The following is a 19,190-nucleotide window of genomic DNA, read 5'->3' on the forward strand; positions in this document are numbered from 1 at the left end:
GTTTCCTTATTCAAAAGACATATACAGGTGACCTATGTGGGTCCCACTTTCGGGCCATATAAGGAGCCTATATGGGAATAATTGTGTTTGCCCATGTTGTACCCATATGGTTTGGCCAAAAGGGCCCCATATGCGTTTCCTTATTCAAAAGACATATACAGGTGACCTATGTGGGTCCCACTTTCGGCCCATATAAGGAGCCTATATGGGAATTATTGTGTTTGCCCATGTTGTACCCATATGGTTTAGCCAAAAGGGCCCCATATGTGTTTCCTTATTCAAAAGACATATACAGGTGACCTATGTGGGTCCCACTTTCGGCCCATATAAGGAGCCTATATGGGAATATTTGTGTTTGCCCATGTTGTACCCATATGGTTTGGCCAATAGGGTTCCATATGTGTTTCCTTATTCAAAAGACATATACAGGTGACCTATGTGGGTCCCACTTTCGGCCCATGTAAGGAGCCTATTTGGGAATATTTGTGTTTGTCCATGTTGTAACCATATGGTTTGGCCAATAGGGTTCCATATGTGTTTCCTTATTCAAAACACATATACAGGTGACCTATGTGGTAGAGATGCGCGGATGGGCTTTTATTTCATCCGCAACCGCATCACAAAACTCATCATCCGTCCGCCATCCATCCGCACCAACGTTTCTGACCAGTTTTCAAAACCGCACCCGCCCGCCATCCGCTGACTGGGCGATGCAAGGCGCTGCTGATGACAGCCGCTGCTGATGACAGCCGCGAGACTAGAAAGCCCTAGAATATAAGCAGTGAACTCAGGCTATGTTTACATTAATGCGTTTATCCTTTAAAATGCGTTACTTTTGCTACGTTTACGCCTTTCATCTACATCACCGTTTTCGACCCTCATAAACGGATTCGTTCGTCAACGCTGCAGACCCTGTTTTAGTTTAAGAAATCAGACGTTGCGCTGAGTGTAAATGTAGATGGAGTCTTATGTAAACAAACAGCTGGTGTTAACGTGACAGCGCATCATTTTCAAAGTAAAAATTATTTTATTCAGGTAAATGGAGGTTTGCAACGGAGGTTTTGACAAAAATAGTAAACATCTACTAACCAGCTATTATAAATGCTATATCGGATTGTTTTAACATGTATCATAATGTCTATTTTATATTTATGTTTGAGTATTGTTGGGTTTGAATATTGTTGTAATGTGTTTATGTTTTGTTTAATTTTAGTTAGCTTATTACGAAAGATAGACTGTAATTTTAAACGCCATATAGGGCGTTGTAAAGGCCAATATGAAGGGAGAATTGTAATGGGTCAGACATTATTTTCGAGTTTAATTTAAGTTTTGTTTTCTACTTTAAAATGAATTTCGTTTCAGATAATTTGTCTCTTAATTTTAATCGATGTTTTGTTGATAAGTTTTGTGAATATAAATTAATTAAAACAATAAACTCAACGTCATTAATATTTAATGCACGTTTAGCTAGCGAAGGACGTGCACGGACCTCGCACACATTTAAAAATTAATGCAATAAGCATTTCTGTAGGCTAAAGCTATACTTCACCTCTTACTATGTTTGATTGAAGTTTGCATTTGCTGAAATTTATTTTTGCTTCAAGTTCGTTTAGTACTGTTCACTTGAATGCTTTCTTTTTAAATCATAAAGACCAGTCTCCAATCGGCGCACATGACATGGGACAAAAATAAATAAATAGCCTAAATTAAACGCACAAATTACATAGTCTGCACTAGTGTCATCCTCCTGATTTACCATTTTGTAAAACTTATTCCAGGCAACCCTTTTCTGACCTTTTATTTCCTTTGTTTTAAAAACTCATTTTTTTGAGTTTGCCACGTACCTCCTTCGCCGGCGTTGATAAGAGCTGTGTCAAAATGCGTCCTCATTTCTCTGCGCTGTTAATGATAGAACGAATGGATCCTTAACATGCCGAGGCTATCCCAAACAATTAAAACCTTTATTAAATAAAAGTGTATTTAGAAAACTTTTTCTTGTCACTGTTTTAGTATTATAAGTTATGTTTTGTGTTAATATTATTCGGTTTATGTTGCGTATATTTCTAAGGTTAATTATTTGATATACTGTTGTTGAATAGTTTAATCTACATCAATGTGTCATATTTTCTAAAATAAATTCATATTTTTCTGATTACATATTTATTTTAATAAGTCAAAAATGTCTCCGCTGTTTATTGCTGACAGGCGCGATGGGCGCTACTGGGGGCGCGTGCAACAGGTGACCCAAATTATGGGTCCTATGAAGGCTAGACCATCTCATTTCAGTTCTCTTCGCGAACTTCTGAGCCTGCCACCTTGATAGACATAATGCTCACCTTTAAGGTCGCATGCTTTGAAGAACAAAGCTAATAACAAGCAGTCGATCCGCCACCCGCCCGAATTTAATTAAAATATTATTTTTCGTCACGTCATCCGCCCGATCCGCGGTTTATCCGCGGAGTCCGCGGCTGTAACCGCCAACCGCGCATCTCTACTATGTGGGTCCCACTTTCAGCCCATATAAGGAGCCTATATGGGAATAATTGTGTTTGCCCATGTTGTACCCATATGGTTTGGCCAAAAGGGCCCCATATGTGTTTCCTTATTCAAAACACAGACATGTGACCTACGTGGGTCCCACTTTCGGCCCATATAAGGAGCCTATATGGGAATAATTGTGTTTGACCATGTTGGACACATATGGTTTGGCCAAAAGGGTCCCATATGTGTTTCCTTATTCAAAACACATATACAGGTGACCTATGTGGGTCCCACTTTGGACCCATATAAGGAATCTATATGGGGATAATTGTGTTTGCCCATGTTGGACCCATATGGTTTGGTTAAAAGGGTCCCATATGTGCTTCCTTATTCAAAACACATATACAGGTGACCTATGTGGGTCCCACTTTCAGCCCATATAAGGAGCCTGTATGGGAATAATTGTGTTTGCCCATGTTGTAACCATATGGTTTGGCCAAAAGTGTCCCATATGTGTTTCCTTATTCAAAAGACATATACAGGTGACCTATGTGGGTCCCACTTTTAGCCCATATAAGGAGCCTGTATGGGAATAATTGTGTTTGCCCATGTTGTAACCATATGGTTTGGCCAAAAGTGTCCCATATGTGTTTCCTTATTCAAAAGACATATACAGGTGACCTATGTGGGTCCCACTTTTAGCCCATATAAGGAGCCTGTATGGGAATAATTGTGTTTGCCCATGTTGTAACCATATGGTTTGGCCAAAAGTGTCCCATATGTGTTTCCTTATTCAAAAGACATATACAGGTGACCTATGTTGGTCCCACTTTTGGCCCATATAAGGAGCCTATATGGGAATATTTGTGTTTGCCCATGATGTATCCATATGGTTTGTCCAATAGGGTCCCATGTGGGTTTCCTTATTCAAAACACATATACAGGTGACCTATGTGGGTCCCACTTTTAGCCCATATAAGGAGCCTGTATGGGGAATAATTGTGTTTCCCCATGTTGAACCCATATGGTTTGGCCAAAAGGGTCCCATATGTGTTTCCTTATTCAAAACACATATACAGGTGACCTATGTTGGTCCCACTTTGGACCCATATAAGGAACCTATATGGGAATAATTGTGTTTGACCATGTTGGACACATATGGTTTGGCCAAAAGGGTCCCATATGTGTTTCCTTATTCAAAACACATATACAGGTGACCTATGTGGGTCCCACTTTGGACCCATATAAGGAATCTATATGGGGATAATTGTGTTTGCCCATGTTGTACCCATATGGTTTGGTTAAAAGGGTCCCATATGTGCTTCCTTATTCAAAACACATATACAGGTGACCTATGTGGGTCCCACTTTCAGCCCATATAAGGAGCCTGTATGGGAATAATTGTGTTTGCCCATGTTGTAACCATATGGTTTGGCCAAAAGTGTCCCATATGTGTTTCCTTATTCAAAAGACATATACAGGTGACCTATGTGGGTCCCACTTTTAGCCCATATAAGGAGCCTGTATGGGAATAATTGTGTTTGCCCATGTTGTAACCATATGGTTTGGCCAAAAGTGTCCCATATGTGTTTCCTTATTCAAAAGACATATACAGGTGACCTATGTGGGTCCCACTTTTAGCCCATATAAGGAGCCTGTATGGGGAATAATTGTGTTTGCCCATGTTGTAACCATATGGTTTGGCCAAAAGTGTCCCATATGTGTTTCCTTATTCAAAAGACATATACAGGTGACCTATGTGGGTCCCACTTTTAGCCCATATAAGGAGCCTGTATGGGAATAATTGTGTTTGCCCATGTTGTAACCATATGGTTTGGCCAAAAGTGTCCCATATGTGTTTCCTTATTCAAAAGACATATACAGGTGACCTATGTGGGTCCCACTTTTGGCCCATATAAGGAGCCTATATGGGAATATTTGTGTTTGCCCATGATGTATCCATATGGTTTGTCCAATAGGGTCCCATGTGGGTTTCCTTATTCAAAACACATATACAGGTGACCTATGTGGGTCCCACTTTCAGCCCATATAAAGAGCCTATATGGGAATAATTGTGTTTGCCCATGTTGAACCCATATGGTTTGGCCAAAAGGGTCCCATATGTGTTTCCTTATTCAAAACACATATGCAGGTGACCTATGTTGGTCCCACTTTGGGCCCATATAAGGAGCCTATATGGGGATAATTGTGTTTGCCCATGTTGTACCCATATGGTTTGGCCAAAAGGGTCCCATATGTGTTTCCTTATTCAAAACACATATACAGGTGACCTATGTGGGTCCCACTTTGGGCCCATATAAGGAGCCTATTTGGGAATAATTGTGTTTGCCCATGTTGTACCCATATGGTTTGGCCAAAAGGGCCCCATATGAGTTTCCTTATTCAAAACACAGACATGTGGCCTACGTGGGTCCCACTTTCGGCCCATATAAGGAGCATATATGGGAATAATTGTGTTTGCCCATGTTGTACCCATATGGTTTGGCCAAAAGGGTCCCATATGTGTTTCCTTATTCAAAACACATATATAGGTGACCTATGTGGGTCCCACTTTGGACCCATATAAGGAACCTATATGGGAATAATTGTGTTTGCCCATGTTGGACCCATATGGTTTGGCCAAAAGGGTCCCATTTGTGTTTCCTTATTCAAATCACATATACTCATAACCTATGTGGGTCCCACTTTGGACCCATATAAGGAACCTATATGGGAATTATTGTGTTAGCCCATTTAAGACCCATATTGGTTGCCCAAGAGGGCCCCATATGTGTTTCCTATTATGAGCCCATGCCCTCATTTCCCATTAACATCCCAACTAGGACCCATATAGGGAGCCTATGTTTTTTAACCCATGTGGGGCCTACTACACTAACCCAAGTGAGTCCCATATAAGATGCCCATAATAGGACCATGCCCACTTGGTACCCATGTAGCCCAAGTAAAACCCATGTGGGGCCCACATATACATGTTGGCTGGGGTAGAGCAGAGGACGCAAACCAGGCTCTGATTGCTCAGATGGCGGAGCGCAGGACTGCAGGCAGGCAATTTAGCCGTCCAACCTTAGGTCGATTGGCCGGAGGCAGTGAAGCTTTGCCTCTTGGAGGTGCTGCGATCCTTGCCTTCGAAGCCAGCGTTGCGCATAACCCGGCCGGTGAAAAAGGCAAGCGCACGTCAAAAGAGCGTTCCCTGACCGGGAATCGAACCCGGGCCGCGGCGGTGAGAGCGCCGAATCCTAGCCACTAGACCACCAGGGAGGACACGCTGGCCTTCAGGCCGTGGATGCCTGGCACACTGTGCGGAAGGAAAACGGGGCTAAAGTCTCAAACTAGTCGACAAAAGGGCACACTGCCCCGTGTGAGGCTCGAACTCACGACCTTCAGATTATGAGACTGACGCGCTGCCTAACTGCGCCAACGAGGCACACCCAGCCCGACGGCTCCTGGGTGGCCCCTTGCGTCTGGTTGCGTGGCATTTTGTGCGCCACCAGCGAGGAAACTCCTGCGAGGAGAGCACGACTGGGCTTCTTGCACTCTGGCTACCCACACTGAGGACCTTCTCGTTCTTAATATGTTACACGTACAGAAACAACTTCAAGGAGACACAGAGGGGCTATGTCATGCCCAGGATTCCTATCGTCTTTTAAATGGTGTCGAGAATGGCACGCCTGCCGTTGCTGGACGATCTTGGCGCACATGCTCTCAGGCTAGATAAAACCCTTTATAAATAAACACTTACATTTGACACATTTGACACAGCTGACAGATTAATGGAATAACGTTACATATCCACAATGCAAAGTCCCAGTTATTCAGTGATCACGTGTTTGGCTCGTCTTTAGCCTCATTATCTAGTAGAAAAACTTAAATTGTGCTAAAGTTGAAAGACTGTCCTATGTAAGTTGGTGACGTGTTCCACGTATTAGAGTCTGTTAAAGTAAAAGCTCTGCGGCCATTGCCTGTGGCAGTAAACTGTACTTCGCACTCACCTCTTGAAGAATCTCTTGTTTGCCTTGTGTGCTCGAGACACAATGCCACCGGTTCTTTTAAGGATGTCGCCGCCGTATGGTTAACTGTTGTCTACATTAGAAGGCAACTGCGAACCATAAAAAAGCCCTGAGACGTACAGAGATGGCGCTTTTTCGCTAAATTGCAATGCCGGCGTCCATCCGCATTTGATCAAGTATTTTCATTGCGCGTTCAAGTAGAACGAGCAGGGTCTGAGAATGGCGATTCCTTTTTGTGACCCTGTTCTAAAACAGTATGATCAAGGGGGAAAGGATCATTGAATGCAAAACCACTTTGACAGCATCCGTTACAGGGCATATGGAGACGGGCTGCGTGTGCTTTTGGCAAATGAAAGGCTTCGGGCACATTGTTCCTCATTTCGAAAAATCCACATTCGTCACTATTTCAAGGCGTTTGTGAAGAAATAAATAAGAATTAAAGATGACCTGCATGAAGGCAATAAAATCGTGAGTCATTCCAAAAGTTACACCGGCACATTCGCTGAGGAGCGCAATCGACTCGCTCGGGCCAGCTGGGGTGGTCAGGATGGCCGAGCGGTCTAAGGCGCTGCGTTCAGGTCGCAGTCTCCTCTGGAGGCGTGGGTCCGAATCCCACTTCTGACATTCTGTTGCCTTTGTTGTAGCCACCCGTGCTGTGTATCGCGCTTTCTTCCGAGGGAGCGTCCTTTTCAAAGACGCCAGGAGACAGGCACGCGGGGGACGACCCGGTTTCCCATTTTGGTAGAGATGAAGGTTCAAGGTTCAATTTATTGCAATATAGTGTCAAACACAATTGGAATTCTTTACAGCCAGTCACGCATGGATGTAATGTGGCAAACGAAACATTAAGACAGAACAAGATATGACAATACACAGTCATATGGAAGGTGAATGGAAGGTGCTAAGAGTAATAATGATACTTACACTAATACTGAATGATAAAAGTAGGAGTAATAGAAACAATAAAGTGCAAACAGTGCATTCAGTCCTGAAAAGGAATTGAACTGTCATTAAGCAGCCAGGCGGCCGTGGGAAAGAAGCTCAGGCGATGCCGGGATTTTGCAGTTCTCGGGAGCCGAAGCCTTCTACCTGAAGGGAGCAGCTGAAACAAGGTACAGCCTGGATGAGATGGGTCAGACATAACTTTTCTTGCCCTTCTCACAGCCCTGAGGTTGTGAAGGGATTCCAGAGAAGGTAGAGAGGTGTTGATCACTCTCTCTGCCGAGCGGATCACCCGCTGCAGCTTGGCCTTGTCCTTGGCTGCTGCAGCAGGGAACCATGTAATTATTGATTGTGTAATAATGGATTTAATGATGGCAGAGTAAAACCGGATTAATATTTCATAATGAAGTTTTGCAGCTGGCCTCCAGAATCCAGCTGTCTTCTCCAAGCATGACTTCCCAGGTTTCTGGCGTTGGGCCAGTGGCGCAATGGATAACGCGTCTGACTACGGATCAGAAGATTCTAGGTTCGACTCCTGGCTGGCTCGATCCTGTTTTTACTCCTTCCTCCCACACGTTGGGTGTCTGCTGTCCTGCGTCAACATGCCTCAGTAGAGCAGAGGACGCACACCAGGCTCTGATTGCTCAGATGGCGGAGCGCAGGACTGCAGGCAGGCAATTTAGCCGTCCAACCTTAGGTCGATGGGCCGGAGGCAGTGAAGCTTTGCCTCTTGGAGGTGCTGCGATCCTTGCCTTCGAAGCCAGCGTTGCGCATAACCCGGCCGGTGAAAAAGGCAAGCGCACGTCAAAAGAGCGTTCCCTGACCGGGAATCGAACCCGGGCCGCGGCGGTGAGAGCGCCGAATCCTAGCCACTAGACCATCAGGGAGGACACGCTGGCCTTCAGGCCGTGGATGCCTGGCACACTGTGCGGAAGGAAAACGGGGCTAAAGTCTCAAACTAGTCGACAAAAGGGCACCCTGCCCCGTGTGAGGCTCGAACTCACGACCTTCAGATTATGAGACTGACGCGCTGCCTAACTGCGCCAACGAGGCACGCCCAGACCGACGGCTCCTGGGTGGCCCCTTGCGTCTGGTTGCGTGGCATTTTGTGCGCCACCAGCGAGGAAACTCCTGCGAGGAGAGCACGACTGGGCTTCTTGCACTCTGGCTACCCACACTGAGGACCTTCTCGTTCTTAATATGTTACACGTACAGAAACAACTTCAAGGAGACACAGAGGGGCTATGTCATGCCCAGGATTCCTATCGTCTTTTAAATGGTGTCGAGAATGGCACGCCTGCCGTTGCTGGACGATCTTGGCGCACATGCTCTCAGGCTAGATAAAACCCATTATAAATAAACACTTACATTTGACACATTTGACACAGCTGACAGATTAATGGAATAACGTTACATATCCACAATGCAAAGTCCCAGTTATTCAGTGATCACGTGTTTGGCTCGTCTTTAGCCTCATTATCTAGTAGAAAAACTTAAATTGTGCTAAAGTTGAAAGACTGTCCTATGTAAGTTGGTGACGTGTTCCACGTATTAGAGTCTGTTAAAGTAAAAGCTCTGCGGCCATTGCCTGTGGCAGTAAACTGTACTTCGCACTCACCTCTTGAAGAATCTCTTGTTTGCCTTGTGTGCTCGAGACACAATGCCACCGGTTCTTTTAAGGATGTCGCCGCCGTATGGTTAACTGTTGTCTACATTAGAAGGCAACTGCGAACCATAAAAAGGCCCTGAGACGTACAGAGATGGCGCTTTTTCGCTAAATTGCAATGCCGGCGTCCATCCGCATTTGATCAAGTATTTTCATTGCGTGTTCAAGTAGAACGAGCAGGGTCTGAGAATGGCGATTCCTTTTTGTGACCCTGTTCTAAAACAGTATGATCAGGCGGGAAAGGATCATTGAATGCAAAACCACTTTGACAGCATCCGTTACAGGGCATATGGAGACGGGCTGCGTGTGCTTTTGGCAAATGAAAGGCTTCGGGCACATTGTTCCTCATTTCGAAAAATCCACATTCGTCACTATTTCAAGGCGTTTGTGAAGAAATAAATAAGAATTAAAGATGAGCTGCATGAAGGCAATAAAATCGTGAGTCATTCCAAAAGTTACACCGGCACATTCGCTGAGGAGCGCAATCGACTCGCTCGGGCCAGCTGGGGTGGTCAGGATGGCCGAGCGGTCTAAGGCGCTGCGTTTAGGTCGCAGTCTCCTCTGGAGGCGTGGGTTCGAATCCCACTTCTGACATTCTGTTGCCTTTGTTGTAGCCACCCGTGCTGTGTATCGCGCTTTCTTCCGAGGGAGCGTCCTTTTCAAAGACGCCAGGAGACAGGCACGCGGGGGACGACCCGGTTTCCCATTTTGGTAGAGATGAAGGTTCAAGGTTCAATTTATTGCAATATAGTGTCAAACACAATTGGAATTCTTTACAGCCAGTCACGCATGGATGTAATGTGGCAAACGAAACATTAAGACAGAACAAGATATGACAATACACAGTCATATGGAAGGTGAATGGAAGGTGCTAAGAGTAATAATGATACTTACACTAATACTGAATGATAAAAGTAGGAGTAATAGAAACAATAAAGTGCAAACAGTGCATTCAGTCCTGAAAAGGAATTGAACTGTCATTAAGCAGCCAGGCGGCCGTGGGAAAGAAGCTCAGGCGATGCCGGGATTTTGCAGTTCTCGGGAGCCGAAGCCTTCTACCTGAAGGGAGCAGCTGAAACATGGTACAGCCTGGATGAGATGGGTCAGACATAATTTTTCTTGCCCTTCTCACAGCCCTGAGGTTGTGAAGGGATTCCAGAGAAGGTAGAGAGGTGTTGATCACTCTCTCTGCCGAGCGGATCACCCGCTGCAGCTTGGCCTTGTCCTTGGCTGCTGCAGCAGGGAACCATGTGATTATTGATTGTGTAATAATGGATTTAATGATGGCAGAGTAAAACCGGATTAATATTTCATAATGAAGTTTTGCAGCTGGCCTCCAGAATCCAGCTGTCTTCTCCAAGCATGACTTCCCTGGTTTCTGGTGTTGGGCCAGTGGCGCAATGGATAACGCGTCTGACTACGGATCAGAAGATTCTAGGTTCGACTCCTGGCTGGCTCGATCCTGTTTTTACTCCTTCCTCCCACACGTTGGGTGTCTGCTGTCCTGCGTCAACATGCCTCAGTAGAGCAGAGGACGCACACCAGGCTCTGATTGCTCAGATGGCGGAGCGCAGGACTGCAGGCAGGCAATTTAGCCGTCCAACCTTAGGTCGATGGGCCGGAGGCAGTGAAGCTTTGCCTCTTGGAGGTGCTGCGATCCTTGCCTTCGAAGCCAGCGTTGCGCATAACCCGGCCGGTGAAAAAGGCAAGCGCACGTCAAAAGAGCGTTCCCTGACCGGGAATCGAACCCGGGCCGCGGCGGTGAGAGCGCCGAATCCTAGCCACTAGACCACCAGGGAGGACACGCTGCCCTTCAGGCCGTGGATGCCTGGCACACTGTGCGGAAGGAAAACGGGGCTAAAGTCTCAAACTAGTCGACAAAAGGGCACCCTGCCCCGTGTGAGGCTCGAACTCACGACCTTCAGATTATGAGACTGACGCGCTGCCTAACTGCGCCAACGAGGCACGCCCAGACCGACGGCTCCTGGGTGGCCCCTTGCGTCTGGTTGCGTGGCATTTTGTGCGCCACCAGCGAGGAAACTCCTGCGAGGAGAGCACGACTGGGCTTCTTGCACTCTGGCTACCCACACTGAGGACCTTCTCGTTCTTAATATGTTACACGTACAGAAACAACTTCAAGGAGACACAGAGGGGCTATGTCATGCCCAGGATTCCTATCGTCTTTTAAATGGTGTCGAGAATGGCACGCCTGCCGTTGCTGGACGATCTTGGCGCACATGCTCTCAGGCTAGATAAAACCCATTATAAATAAACACTTACATTTGACACATTTGACACAGCTGACAGATTAATGGAATAACGTTACATATCCACAATGCAAAGTCCCAGTTATTCAGTGATCACGTGTTTGGCTCGTCTTTAGCCTCATTATCTAGTAGAAAAACTTAAATTGTGCTAAAGTTGAAAGACTGTCCTATGTAAGTTGGTGACGTGTTCCACGTATTAGAGTCTGTTAAAGTAAAAGCTCTGCGGCCATTGCCTGTGGCAGTAAACTGTACTTCGCACTCACCTCTTGAAGAATCTCTTGTTTGCCTTGTGTGCTCGAGACACAATGCCACCGGTTCTTTTAAGGATGTCGCCGCCGTATGGTTAACTGTTGTCTACATTAGAAGGCAACTGCGAACCATAAAAAGGCCCTGAGACGTACAGAGATGGCGCTTTTTCGCTAAATTGCAATGCCGGCGTCCATCCGCATTTGATCAAGTATTTTCATTGCGCGTTCAAGTAGAACGAGCAGGGTCTGAGAATGGCGATTCCTTTTTGTGACCCTGTTCTAAAACAGTATGATCAAGGGGGAAAGGATCATTGAATGCAAAACCACTTTGACAGCATCCGTTACAGGGCATATGGAGACGGGCTGCGTGTGCTTTTGGCAAATGAAAGGCTTCGGGCACATTGTTCCTCATTTCGAAAAATCCACATTCGTCACTATTTCAAGGCGTTTGTGAAGAAATAAATAAGAATTAAAGATGAGCTGCATGAAGGCAATAAAATCGTGAGTCATTCCAAAAGTTACACCGGCACATTCGCTGAGGAGCGCAATCGACTCGTTCAGGTCGCAGTCTCCTCTGGAGGCGTGGGTTCGAATCCCACTTCTGACATTCTGTTGCCTTTGTTGTAGCCACCCGTGCTGTGTATCGCGCTTTCTTCCGAGGGAGCGTCCTTTTCAAAGACGCCAGGAGACAGGCACGCGGGGGACGACCCGGTTTCCCATTTTGGTAGAGATGAAGGTTCAAGGTTCAATTTATTGCAATATAGTGTCAAACACAATTGGAATTCTTTACAGCCAGTCACGCATGGATGTAATGTGGCAAACGAAACATTAAGACAGAACAAGATATGACAATACACAGTCATATGGAAGGTGAATGGAAGGTGCTAAGAGTAATAATGATACTTACACTAATACTGAATGATAAAAGTAGGAGTAATAGAAACAATAAAGTGCAAACAGTGCATTCAGTCCTGAAAAGGAATTGAACTGTCATTAAGCAGCCAGGCGGCCGTGGGAAAGAAGCTCAGGCGATGCCGGGATTTTGCAGTTCTCGGGAGCCGAAGCCTTCTACCTGAAGGGAGCAGCTGAAACATGGTACAGCCTGGATGAGATGGGTCAGACATAATTTTTCTTGCCCTTCTCACAGCCCTGAGGTTGTGAAGGGATTCCAGAGAAGGTAGAGAGGTGTTGATCTGAGTAAAACCGGATTAATATTTCATAATGAAGTTTTGCAGCTGGCCTCCAGAATCCAGCTGTCTTCTCCAAGCATGACTTCCCAGGTTTCTGGCGTTGGGCCAGTGGCGCAATGGATAACGCGTCTGACTACGGATCAGAAGATTCTAGGTTCGACTCCTGGCTGGCTCGATCCTGTTTTTACTCCTTCCTCCCACACGTTGGGTGTCTGCTGTCCTGCGTCAACATGCCTCAGTAGAGCAGAGGACGCACACCAGGCTCTGATTGCTCAGATGGCGGAGCGCAGGACTGCAGGCAGGCAATTTAGCCGTCCAACCTTAGGTCGATGGGCCGGAGGCAGTGAAGCTTTGCCTCTTGGAGGTGCTGCGATCCTTGCCTTCGAAGACAGCGTTGCGCATAACCCGGCCGGTGAAAAAGGCAAGCGCACGTCAAAAGAGCGTTCCCTGACCGGGAATCGAACCCGGGCCACGGCGGTGAGAGCGCCGAATCCTAGCCACTAGACCACCAGGGAGGACACGCTGGCCTTCAGGCCGTGGATGCCTAGCACACTGTGCGGAAGGAAAACGGGGCTAAAGTCTCAAACTAGTCGACAAAAGGGCACCCTGCCCCGTGTGAGGCTCGAACTCACGACCTTCAGATTATGAGACTGACGCGCTGCCTAACTGCGCCAACGAGGCACGCCCAGACCGACGGCTCCTGGGTGGCCCCTTGCGTCTGGTTGCGTGGCATTTTGTGCGCCACCAGCGAGGAAACTCCTGCGAGGAGAGCACGACTGGGCTTCTTGCACTCTGGCTACCCACACTGAGGACCTTCTCGTTCTTAATATGTTACACGTACAGAAACAACTTCAAGGAGACACAGAGGGGCTATGTCATGCCCAGGATTCCTATCGTCTTTTAAATGGTGTCGAGAATGGCACGCCTGCCGTTGCTGGACGATCTTGGCGCACATGCTCTCAGGCTAGATAAAACCCATTATAAATAAACACTTACATTTGACACATTTGACACAGCTGACAGATTAATGGAATAACGTTACATATCCACAATGCAAAGTCCCAGTTATTCAGTGATCACGTGTTTGGCTCGTCTTTAGCCTCATTATCTAGTAGAAAAACTTAAATTGTGCTAAAGTTGAAAGACTGTCCTATGTAAGTTGGTGACGTGTTCCACGTATTAGAGTCTGTTAAAGTAAAAGCTCTGCGGCCATTGCCTGTGGCAGTAAACTGTACTTCGCACTCACCTCTTGAAGAATCTCTTGTTTGCCTTGTGTGCTCGAGACACAATGCCACCGGTTCTTTTAAGGATGTCGCCGCCGTATGGTTAACTGTTGTCTACATTAGAAGGCAACTGCGAACCATAAAAAGGCCCTGAGACGTACAGAGATGGCGCTTTTTCGCTAAATTGCAATGCCGGCGTCCATCCGCATTTGATCAAGTATTTTCATTGCGCGTTCAAGTAGAACGAGCAGGGTCTGAGAATGGCGATTCCTTTTTGTGACCCTGTTCTAAAACAGTATGATCAAGGGGGAAAGGATCATTGAATGCAAAACCACTTTGACAGCATCCGTTACAGGGCATATGGAGACGGGCTGCGTGTGCTTTTGGCAAATGAAAGGCTTCGGGCACATTGTTCCTCATTTCGAAAAATCCACATTCGTCACTATTTCAAGGCGTTTGTGAAGAAATAAATAAGAATTAAAGATGAGCTGCATGAAGGCAATAAAATCGTGAGTCATTCCAAAAGTTACACCGGCACATTCGCTGAGGAGCGCAATCGACTCGCTCGGGCCAGCTGGGGTGGTCAGGATGGCCGAGCGGTCTAAGGCGCTGCGTTCAGGTCGCAGTCTCCTCTGGAGGCGTGGGTTCGAATCCCACTTCTGACATTCTTTTGCCTTTGTTGTAGCCACCCGTGCTGTGTATCGCGCTTTCTTCCGAGGGAGCGTCCTTTTCAAAGACGCCAGGAGACAGGCACGCGGGGGACGACCCGGTTTCCCATTTTGGTAGAGATGAAGGTTCAAGGTTCAATTTATTGCAATATAGTGTCAAACACAATTGGAATTCTTTACAGCCAGTCACGCATGGATGTAATGTGGCAAACGAAACATTAAGACAGAACAAGATATGACAATACACAGTCATATGGAAGGTGAATGGAAGGTGCTAAGAGTAATAATGATACTTACACTAATACTGAATGATAAAAGTAGGAGTAATAGAAACAATAAAGTGCAAACAGTGCATTCAGTCCTGAAAAGGAATTGAACTGTCATTAAGCAGCCAGGCGGCCGTGGGAAAGAAGCTCAGGCGATGCCGGGATTTTGCAGTTCTCGGGAGCCGAAGCCTTCTACCTGAAGGGAGCAGCTGAAACATGGTACAGCCTGGATGAGATGGGTCAGACATAATTTTTCTTGCCCTTCTCACAGCCCTGAGGTTGTGAAGGGATTCCAGAGAAGGTAGAGAGGTGTTGATCACTCTCTCTGCCGAGCGGATCACCCGCTGCAGCTTGGCCTTGTCCTTGGCTGCTGCAGCAGGGAACCATGTAATTATTGATTGTGTAATAATGGATTTAATGATGGCAGAGTAAAACCGGATTAATATTTCATAATGAAGTTTTGCAGCTGGCCTCCAGAATCCAGCTGTCTTCTCCAAGCATGACTTCCCTGGTTTCTGGCGTTGGGCCAGTGGCGCAATGGATAACGCGTCTGACTACGGATCAGAAGATTCTAGGTTCGACTCCTGGCTGGCTCGATCCTGTTTTTACTCCTTCCTCCCACACGTTGGGTGTCTGCTGTCCTGCGTCAACATGCCTCAGTAGAGCAGAGGACGCACACCAGGCTCTGATTGCTCAGATGGCGGAGCGCAGGACTGCAGGCAGGCAATTTAGCCGTCCAACCTTAGGTCGATGGGCTGGAGGCAGTGAAGCTTTGCCTCTTGGAGGTGCTGCGATCCTTGCCTTCGAAGCCAGCGTTGCGCATAACCCGGCCGGTGAAAAAGGCAAGCGCACGTCAAAAGAGCGTTCCCTGACCGGGAATCGAACCCGGGCCGCGGCGGTGAGAGCGCCGAATCCTAGCCACTAGACCACCAGGGAGGACACGCTGGCCTTCAGGCCGTGGATGCCTGGCACACTGTGCGGAAGGAAAACGGGGCTAAAGTCTCAAACTAGTCGACAAAAGGGCACCCTGCCCCGTGTGAGGCTCGAACTCACGACCTTCAGATTATGAGACTGACGCGCTGCCTAACTGCGCCAACGAGGCACACCCAGACCGACGGCTCCCGGGTGGCCCCTTGCGTCTGGTTGCGTGGCATTTTGTGCGCCACCAGCGAGGAAACTCCTGCGAGGAGAGCACGACTGGGCTTCTTGCACTCTGGCTACCCACACTGAGGACCTTCTCGTTCTTAATATGTTACACGTACAGAAACAACTTCAAGGAGACACAGAGGGGCTATGTCATGCCCAGGATTCCTATCATCTTTTAAATGGTGTCGAGAATGGCACGCCTGCCGTTGCTGGACGATCTTGGCGCACATGCTCTCAGGCTAGATAAAACCCATTATAAATAAACACTTACATTTGACACATTTGACACAGCTGACAGATTAATGGAATAACGTTACATATCCACAATGCAAAGTCCCAGTTATTCAGTGATCTTGTGTTTGGCTCGTCTTTAGCCTCATTATCTAGTAGAAAAACTTAAATTGTGCTAAAGTTGAAAGACTGTCCTATGTAAGTTGGTGACGTGTTCCACGTATTAGAGTCTGTTAAAGTAAAAGCTCTGCGGCCATTGCCTGTGGCAGTAAACTGTACTTCGCACTCACCTCTTGAAGAATCTCTTGTTTGCCTTGTGTGCTCGAGACACAATGCCACCGGTTCTTTTAAGGATGTCGCCGCCGTATGGTTAACTGTTGTCTACATTAGAAGGCAACTGCGAACCATAAAAAGGCCCTGAGACGTACAGAGATGGCGCTTTTTCGCTAAATTGCAATGCCGGCGTCCATCCGCATTTGATCAAGTATTTTCATTGCGTGTTCAAGTAGAACGAGCAGGGTCTGAGAATGGCAATTCCTTTTTGTGACCCTGTTCTAAAACAGTATGATCAGGCGGGAAAGGATCATTGAATGCAAAACCACTTTGACAGCATCCGTTACAGGGCATATGGAGACGGCTGCGTGTGCTTTTGGCAAATGAAAGGCTTCGGGCACATTGTTCCTCATTTCGAAAAATCCACATTCGTCACTATTTCAAGGCGTTTGTGAAGAAATAAATAAGAATTAAAGATGACCTGCATGAAGGCAATAAAATCGTGAGTCATTCCAAAAGTTACACCGGCACATTCGCTGAGGAGCGCAATCGACTCGCTCGGGCCAGCTGGGGTGGTCAGGATGGCCGAGCGGTCTAAGGCGCTGCGTTTAGGTCGCAGTCTCCTCTGGAGGCGTGGGTTCGAATCCCACTTCTGACATTCTGTTGCCTTTGTTGTAGCCACCCGTGCTGTGTATCGCGCTTTCTTCCGAGGGAGCGTCCTTTTCAAAGACGCCAGGAGACAGGCACGCGGGGGACAACCCGGTTTCCTATTTTGGTAGAGATGAAGGTTCAAGGTTCAATTTATTGCAATATAGTGTCAAACACAATTGGAATTCTTTACAGCCAGTCACGCATGGATGTAATGTGGCAAACGAAACATTAAGACAGAACAAGATATGACAATACACAGTCATATGGAAGGTGAATGGAAGGTGCTAAGAGTAATAATGATACTTACACTAATACTGAATGATAAAAGTAGGAGTAATAGAAACAATAAAGTGCAAACAGTGCATTCAGTCCTGAAAAGGAATTGAACTGTCATTAAGCAGCCAGGCGGCCGTGGAAAAGAAGCTCAGGCGATGCCGGGATTTTGCAGTTCTCGGGAGCCGAAGCCTTCTACCTGAAGGGAGCAGCTGAAACATGGTACAGCCTGAATGAGATGGGTCAGACATAATTTTTCTTGCCCTTCTCACAGCCCTGAGGTTGTGAAGGGATTCCAGAGAAGGTAGAGAGGTGTTGATCACTCTCTCTGCCGAGCGGATCACCCGCTGCAGCTTGGCCTTGTCCTTGGCTGCTGCAGCAGGGAACCATGTAATTATTGATTGTGTAATAATGGATTTAATGATGGCAGAGTAAAACCGGATTAATATTTAATAATGAAGTTTTGCAGCTGGCCTCCAGAATCCAGCTGTCTTCTCCAAGCATGACTTCCCAGGTTTCTGGCGTTGGGCCAGTGGCGCAATGGATAACGCGCCTGACTACGGATCAGAAGATTCTAGGTTCGACTCCTGGCTGGCTCGATCCTGTTTTTACTCCTTCCTCCCACACGTTGGGTGTCTGCTGTCCTGCGTCAACATGCCTCAGTAGAGCAGAGGACGCACACCAGGCTCTGATTGCTCAGATGGCGGAGCGCAGGACTGCAGGCAGGCAATTTAGCCGTCCAACCTTAGGTCGATGGGCCGGAGGCAGTGAAGCTTTGCCTCTTGGAGGTGCTGCGATCCTTGCCTTTGAAGCCAGCGTTGCGCATAACCCGGCCGGTGAAAAAGGCAAGCGCACGTCAAAAGAGCGTTCCCTGACCGGGAATCGAACCCGGGCCGCGGCGGTGAGAGCGCCGAATCCTAGCCACTAGACCACCAGGGAGGACACGTTGGCCTTCAGGCCGTGGATGCCTGGCACACTGTGCGGAAGGAAAACGGGGCTAAAGTCTCAAACTAGTCGACAAAAGGGCACCCTGCCCCGTGTGAGGCTCGAACTCACGACCTTCAGATTATGAGACTGACGCGCTGCCTAACTGCGCCAACGAGGCACGCCCAGACCGGCGGCTCCTGGGTGGCCCCTTGCGTCTGGTTGCGTGGCATTTTGTGCGCCACCAGCGAGGAAACTCCTGCGAGGAGAGCACGACTGGGCTTCTTGCACTCTGGCTACCCACACTGAGGACCTTCAGGTTCTTAATATGTTACACGTACAGAAACAACTTCAAGGAGACACAGAGGGGCTATGTCATGCCCAGGATTCCTATCGTCTTTTAAATGGTGTCGAGAATGGCACGCCTGCCGTTGCTGGACGATCTTGGCGCACATGCTCTCAGGCTAGATAAAACCCATTATAAATAAACACTTACATTTGACACATTTGACACAGCTGACAGATTAATGGAATAACGTTACATATCCACAATGCAAAGTCCCAGTTATTCAGTGATCACGTGTTTGGCTCGTCTTTAGCCTCATTATCTAGTAGAAAAACTTAAATTGTGCTAAAGTTGAAAGACTGTCCTATGTAAGTTGGTGACGTGTTCCACGTATTAGAGTCTGTTAAAGTAAAAGCTCTGCGGCCAT

The 19,190-nt window shown here is 47.2% G+C and overlaps 20 non-coding genes across 20 annotated transcripts; 8 read left to right on the forward strand and 12 right to left on the reverse strand.

The window, feature by feature from the left end:
* Positions 1-5,688: 5,688 nt before the first annotated feature.
* On the reverse strand, positions 5,689-5,760 carry trnae-cuc (transfer RNA glutamic acid (anticodon CUC)). The gene has a single exon. It is a non-coding gene; the product is annotated as a tRNA-Glu (tRNA).
* Positions 5,761-5,852: 92 nt separating this feature from the next.
* Positions 5,853-5,926, reverse strand: trnam-cau (transfer RNA methionine (anticodon CAU)). The gene has a single exon. It is a non-coding gene; the product is annotated as a tRNA-Met (tRNA).
* Positions 5,927-7,050: 1,124 nt separating this feature from the next.
* Positions 7,051-7,133, forward strand: trnal-cag (transfer RNA leucine (anticodon CAG)). The gene has a single exon. It is a non-coding gene; the product is annotated as a tRNA-Leu (tRNA).
* Positions 7,134-7,925: 792 nt separating this feature from the next.
* trnar-acg (transfer RNA arginine (anticodon ACG)) lies at positions 7,926-7,998 on the forward strand. Its single transcript has one exon. It is a non-coding gene; the product is annotated as a tRNA-Arg (tRNA).
* A 268-nt stretch (positions 7,999-8,266) lies between these two features.
* trnae-cuc (transfer RNA glutamic acid (anticodon CUC)) lies at positions 8,267-8,338 on the reverse strand. The gene has a single exon. It is a non-coding gene; the product is annotated as a tRNA-Glu (tRNA).
* A 92-nt stretch (positions 8,339-8,430) lies between these two features.
* On the reverse strand, positions 8,431-8,504 carry trnam-cau (transfer RNA methionine (anticodon CAU)). The gene has a single exon. It is a non-coding gene; the product is annotated as a tRNA-Met (tRNA).
* A 1,124-nt stretch (positions 8,505-9,628) lies between these two features.
* On the forward strand, positions 9,629-9,711 carry trnal-uag (transfer RNA leucine (anticodon UAG)). Its single transcript has one exon. It is a non-coding gene; the product is annotated as a tRNA-Leu (tRNA).
* Positions 9,712-10,503: 792 nt separating this feature from the next.
* Positions 10,504-10,576, forward strand: trnar-acg (transfer RNA arginine (anticodon ACG)). The gene has a single exon. It is a non-coding gene; the product is annotated as a tRNA-Arg (tRNA).
* A 268-nt stretch (positions 10,577-10,844) lies between these two features.
* trnae-cuc (transfer RNA glutamic acid (anticodon CUC)) lies at positions 10,845-10,916 on the reverse strand. Its single transcript has one exon. It is a non-coding gene; the product is annotated as a tRNA-Glu (tRNA).
* Positions 10,917-11,008: 92 nt separating this feature from the next.
* Positions 11,009-11,082, reverse strand: trnam-cau (transfer RNA methionine (anticodon CAU)). The gene has a single exon. It is a non-coding gene; the product is annotated as a tRNA-Met (tRNA).
* A 1,842-nt stretch (positions 11,083-12,924) lies between these two features.
* On the forward strand, positions 12,925-12,997 carry trnar-acg (transfer RNA arginine (anticodon ACG)). The gene has a single exon. It is a non-coding gene; the product is annotated as a tRNA-Arg (tRNA).
* A 268-nt stretch (positions 12,998-13,265) lies between these two features.
* Positions 13,266-13,337, reverse strand: trnae-cuc (transfer RNA glutamic acid (anticodon CUC)). Its single transcript has one exon. It is a non-coding gene; the product is annotated as a tRNA-Glu (tRNA).
* A 92-nt stretch (positions 13,338-13,429) lies between these two features.
* trnam-cau (transfer RNA methionine (anticodon CAU)) lies at positions 13,430-13,503 on the reverse strand. Its single transcript has one exon. It is a non-coding gene; the product is annotated as a tRNA-Met (tRNA).
* Positions 13,504-14,627: 1,124 nt separating this feature from the next.
* Positions 14,628-14,710, forward strand: trnal-cag (transfer RNA leucine (anticodon CAG)). The gene has a single exon. It is a non-coding gene; the product is annotated as a tRNA-Leu (tRNA).
* A 792-nt stretch (positions 14,711-15,502) lies between these two features.
* Positions 15,503-15,575, forward strand: trnar-acg (transfer RNA arginine (anticodon ACG)). Its single transcript has one exon. It is a non-coding gene; the product is annotated as a tRNA-Arg (tRNA).
* A 268-nt stretch (positions 15,576-15,843) lies between these two features.
* On the reverse strand, positions 15,844-15,915 carry trnae-cuc (transfer RNA glutamic acid (anticodon CUC)). The gene has a single exon. It is a non-coding gene; the product is annotated as a tRNA-Glu (tRNA).
* Positions 15,916-16,007: 92 nt separating this feature from the next.
* Positions 16,008-16,081, reverse strand: trnam-cau (transfer RNA methionine (anticodon CAU)). Its single transcript has one exon. It is a non-coding gene; the product is annotated as a tRNA-Met (tRNA).
* A 1,123-nt stretch (positions 16,082-17,204) lies between these two features.
* On the forward strand, positions 17,205-17,287 carry trnal-uag (transfer RNA leucine (anticodon UAG)). The gene has a single exon. It is a non-coding gene; the product is annotated as a tRNA-Leu (tRNA).
* A 1,133-nt stretch (positions 17,288-18,420) lies between these two features.
* trnae-cuc (transfer RNA glutamic acid (anticodon CUC)) lies at positions 18,421-18,492 on the reverse strand. Its single transcript has one exon. It is a non-coding gene; the product is annotated as a tRNA-Glu (tRNA).
* Positions 18,493-18,584: 92 nt separating this feature from the next.
* Positions 18,585-18,658, reverse strand: trnam-cau (transfer RNA methionine (anticodon CAU)). Its single transcript has one exon. It is a non-coding gene; the product is annotated as a tRNA-Met (tRNA).
* Between the last annotated feature and the right edge of the window lie 532 nt (positions 18,659-19,190).

The sequence above is a fragment of the Misgurnus anguillicaudatus genome, chromosome 10, assembly GCF_027580225.2.
Source record: "Misgurnus anguillicaudatus chromosome 10, ASM2758022v2, whole genome shotgun sequence".
NCBI lineage: Eukaryota > Metazoa > Chordata > Actinopteri > Cypriniformes > Cobitidae > Misgurnus > Misgurnus anguillicaudatus.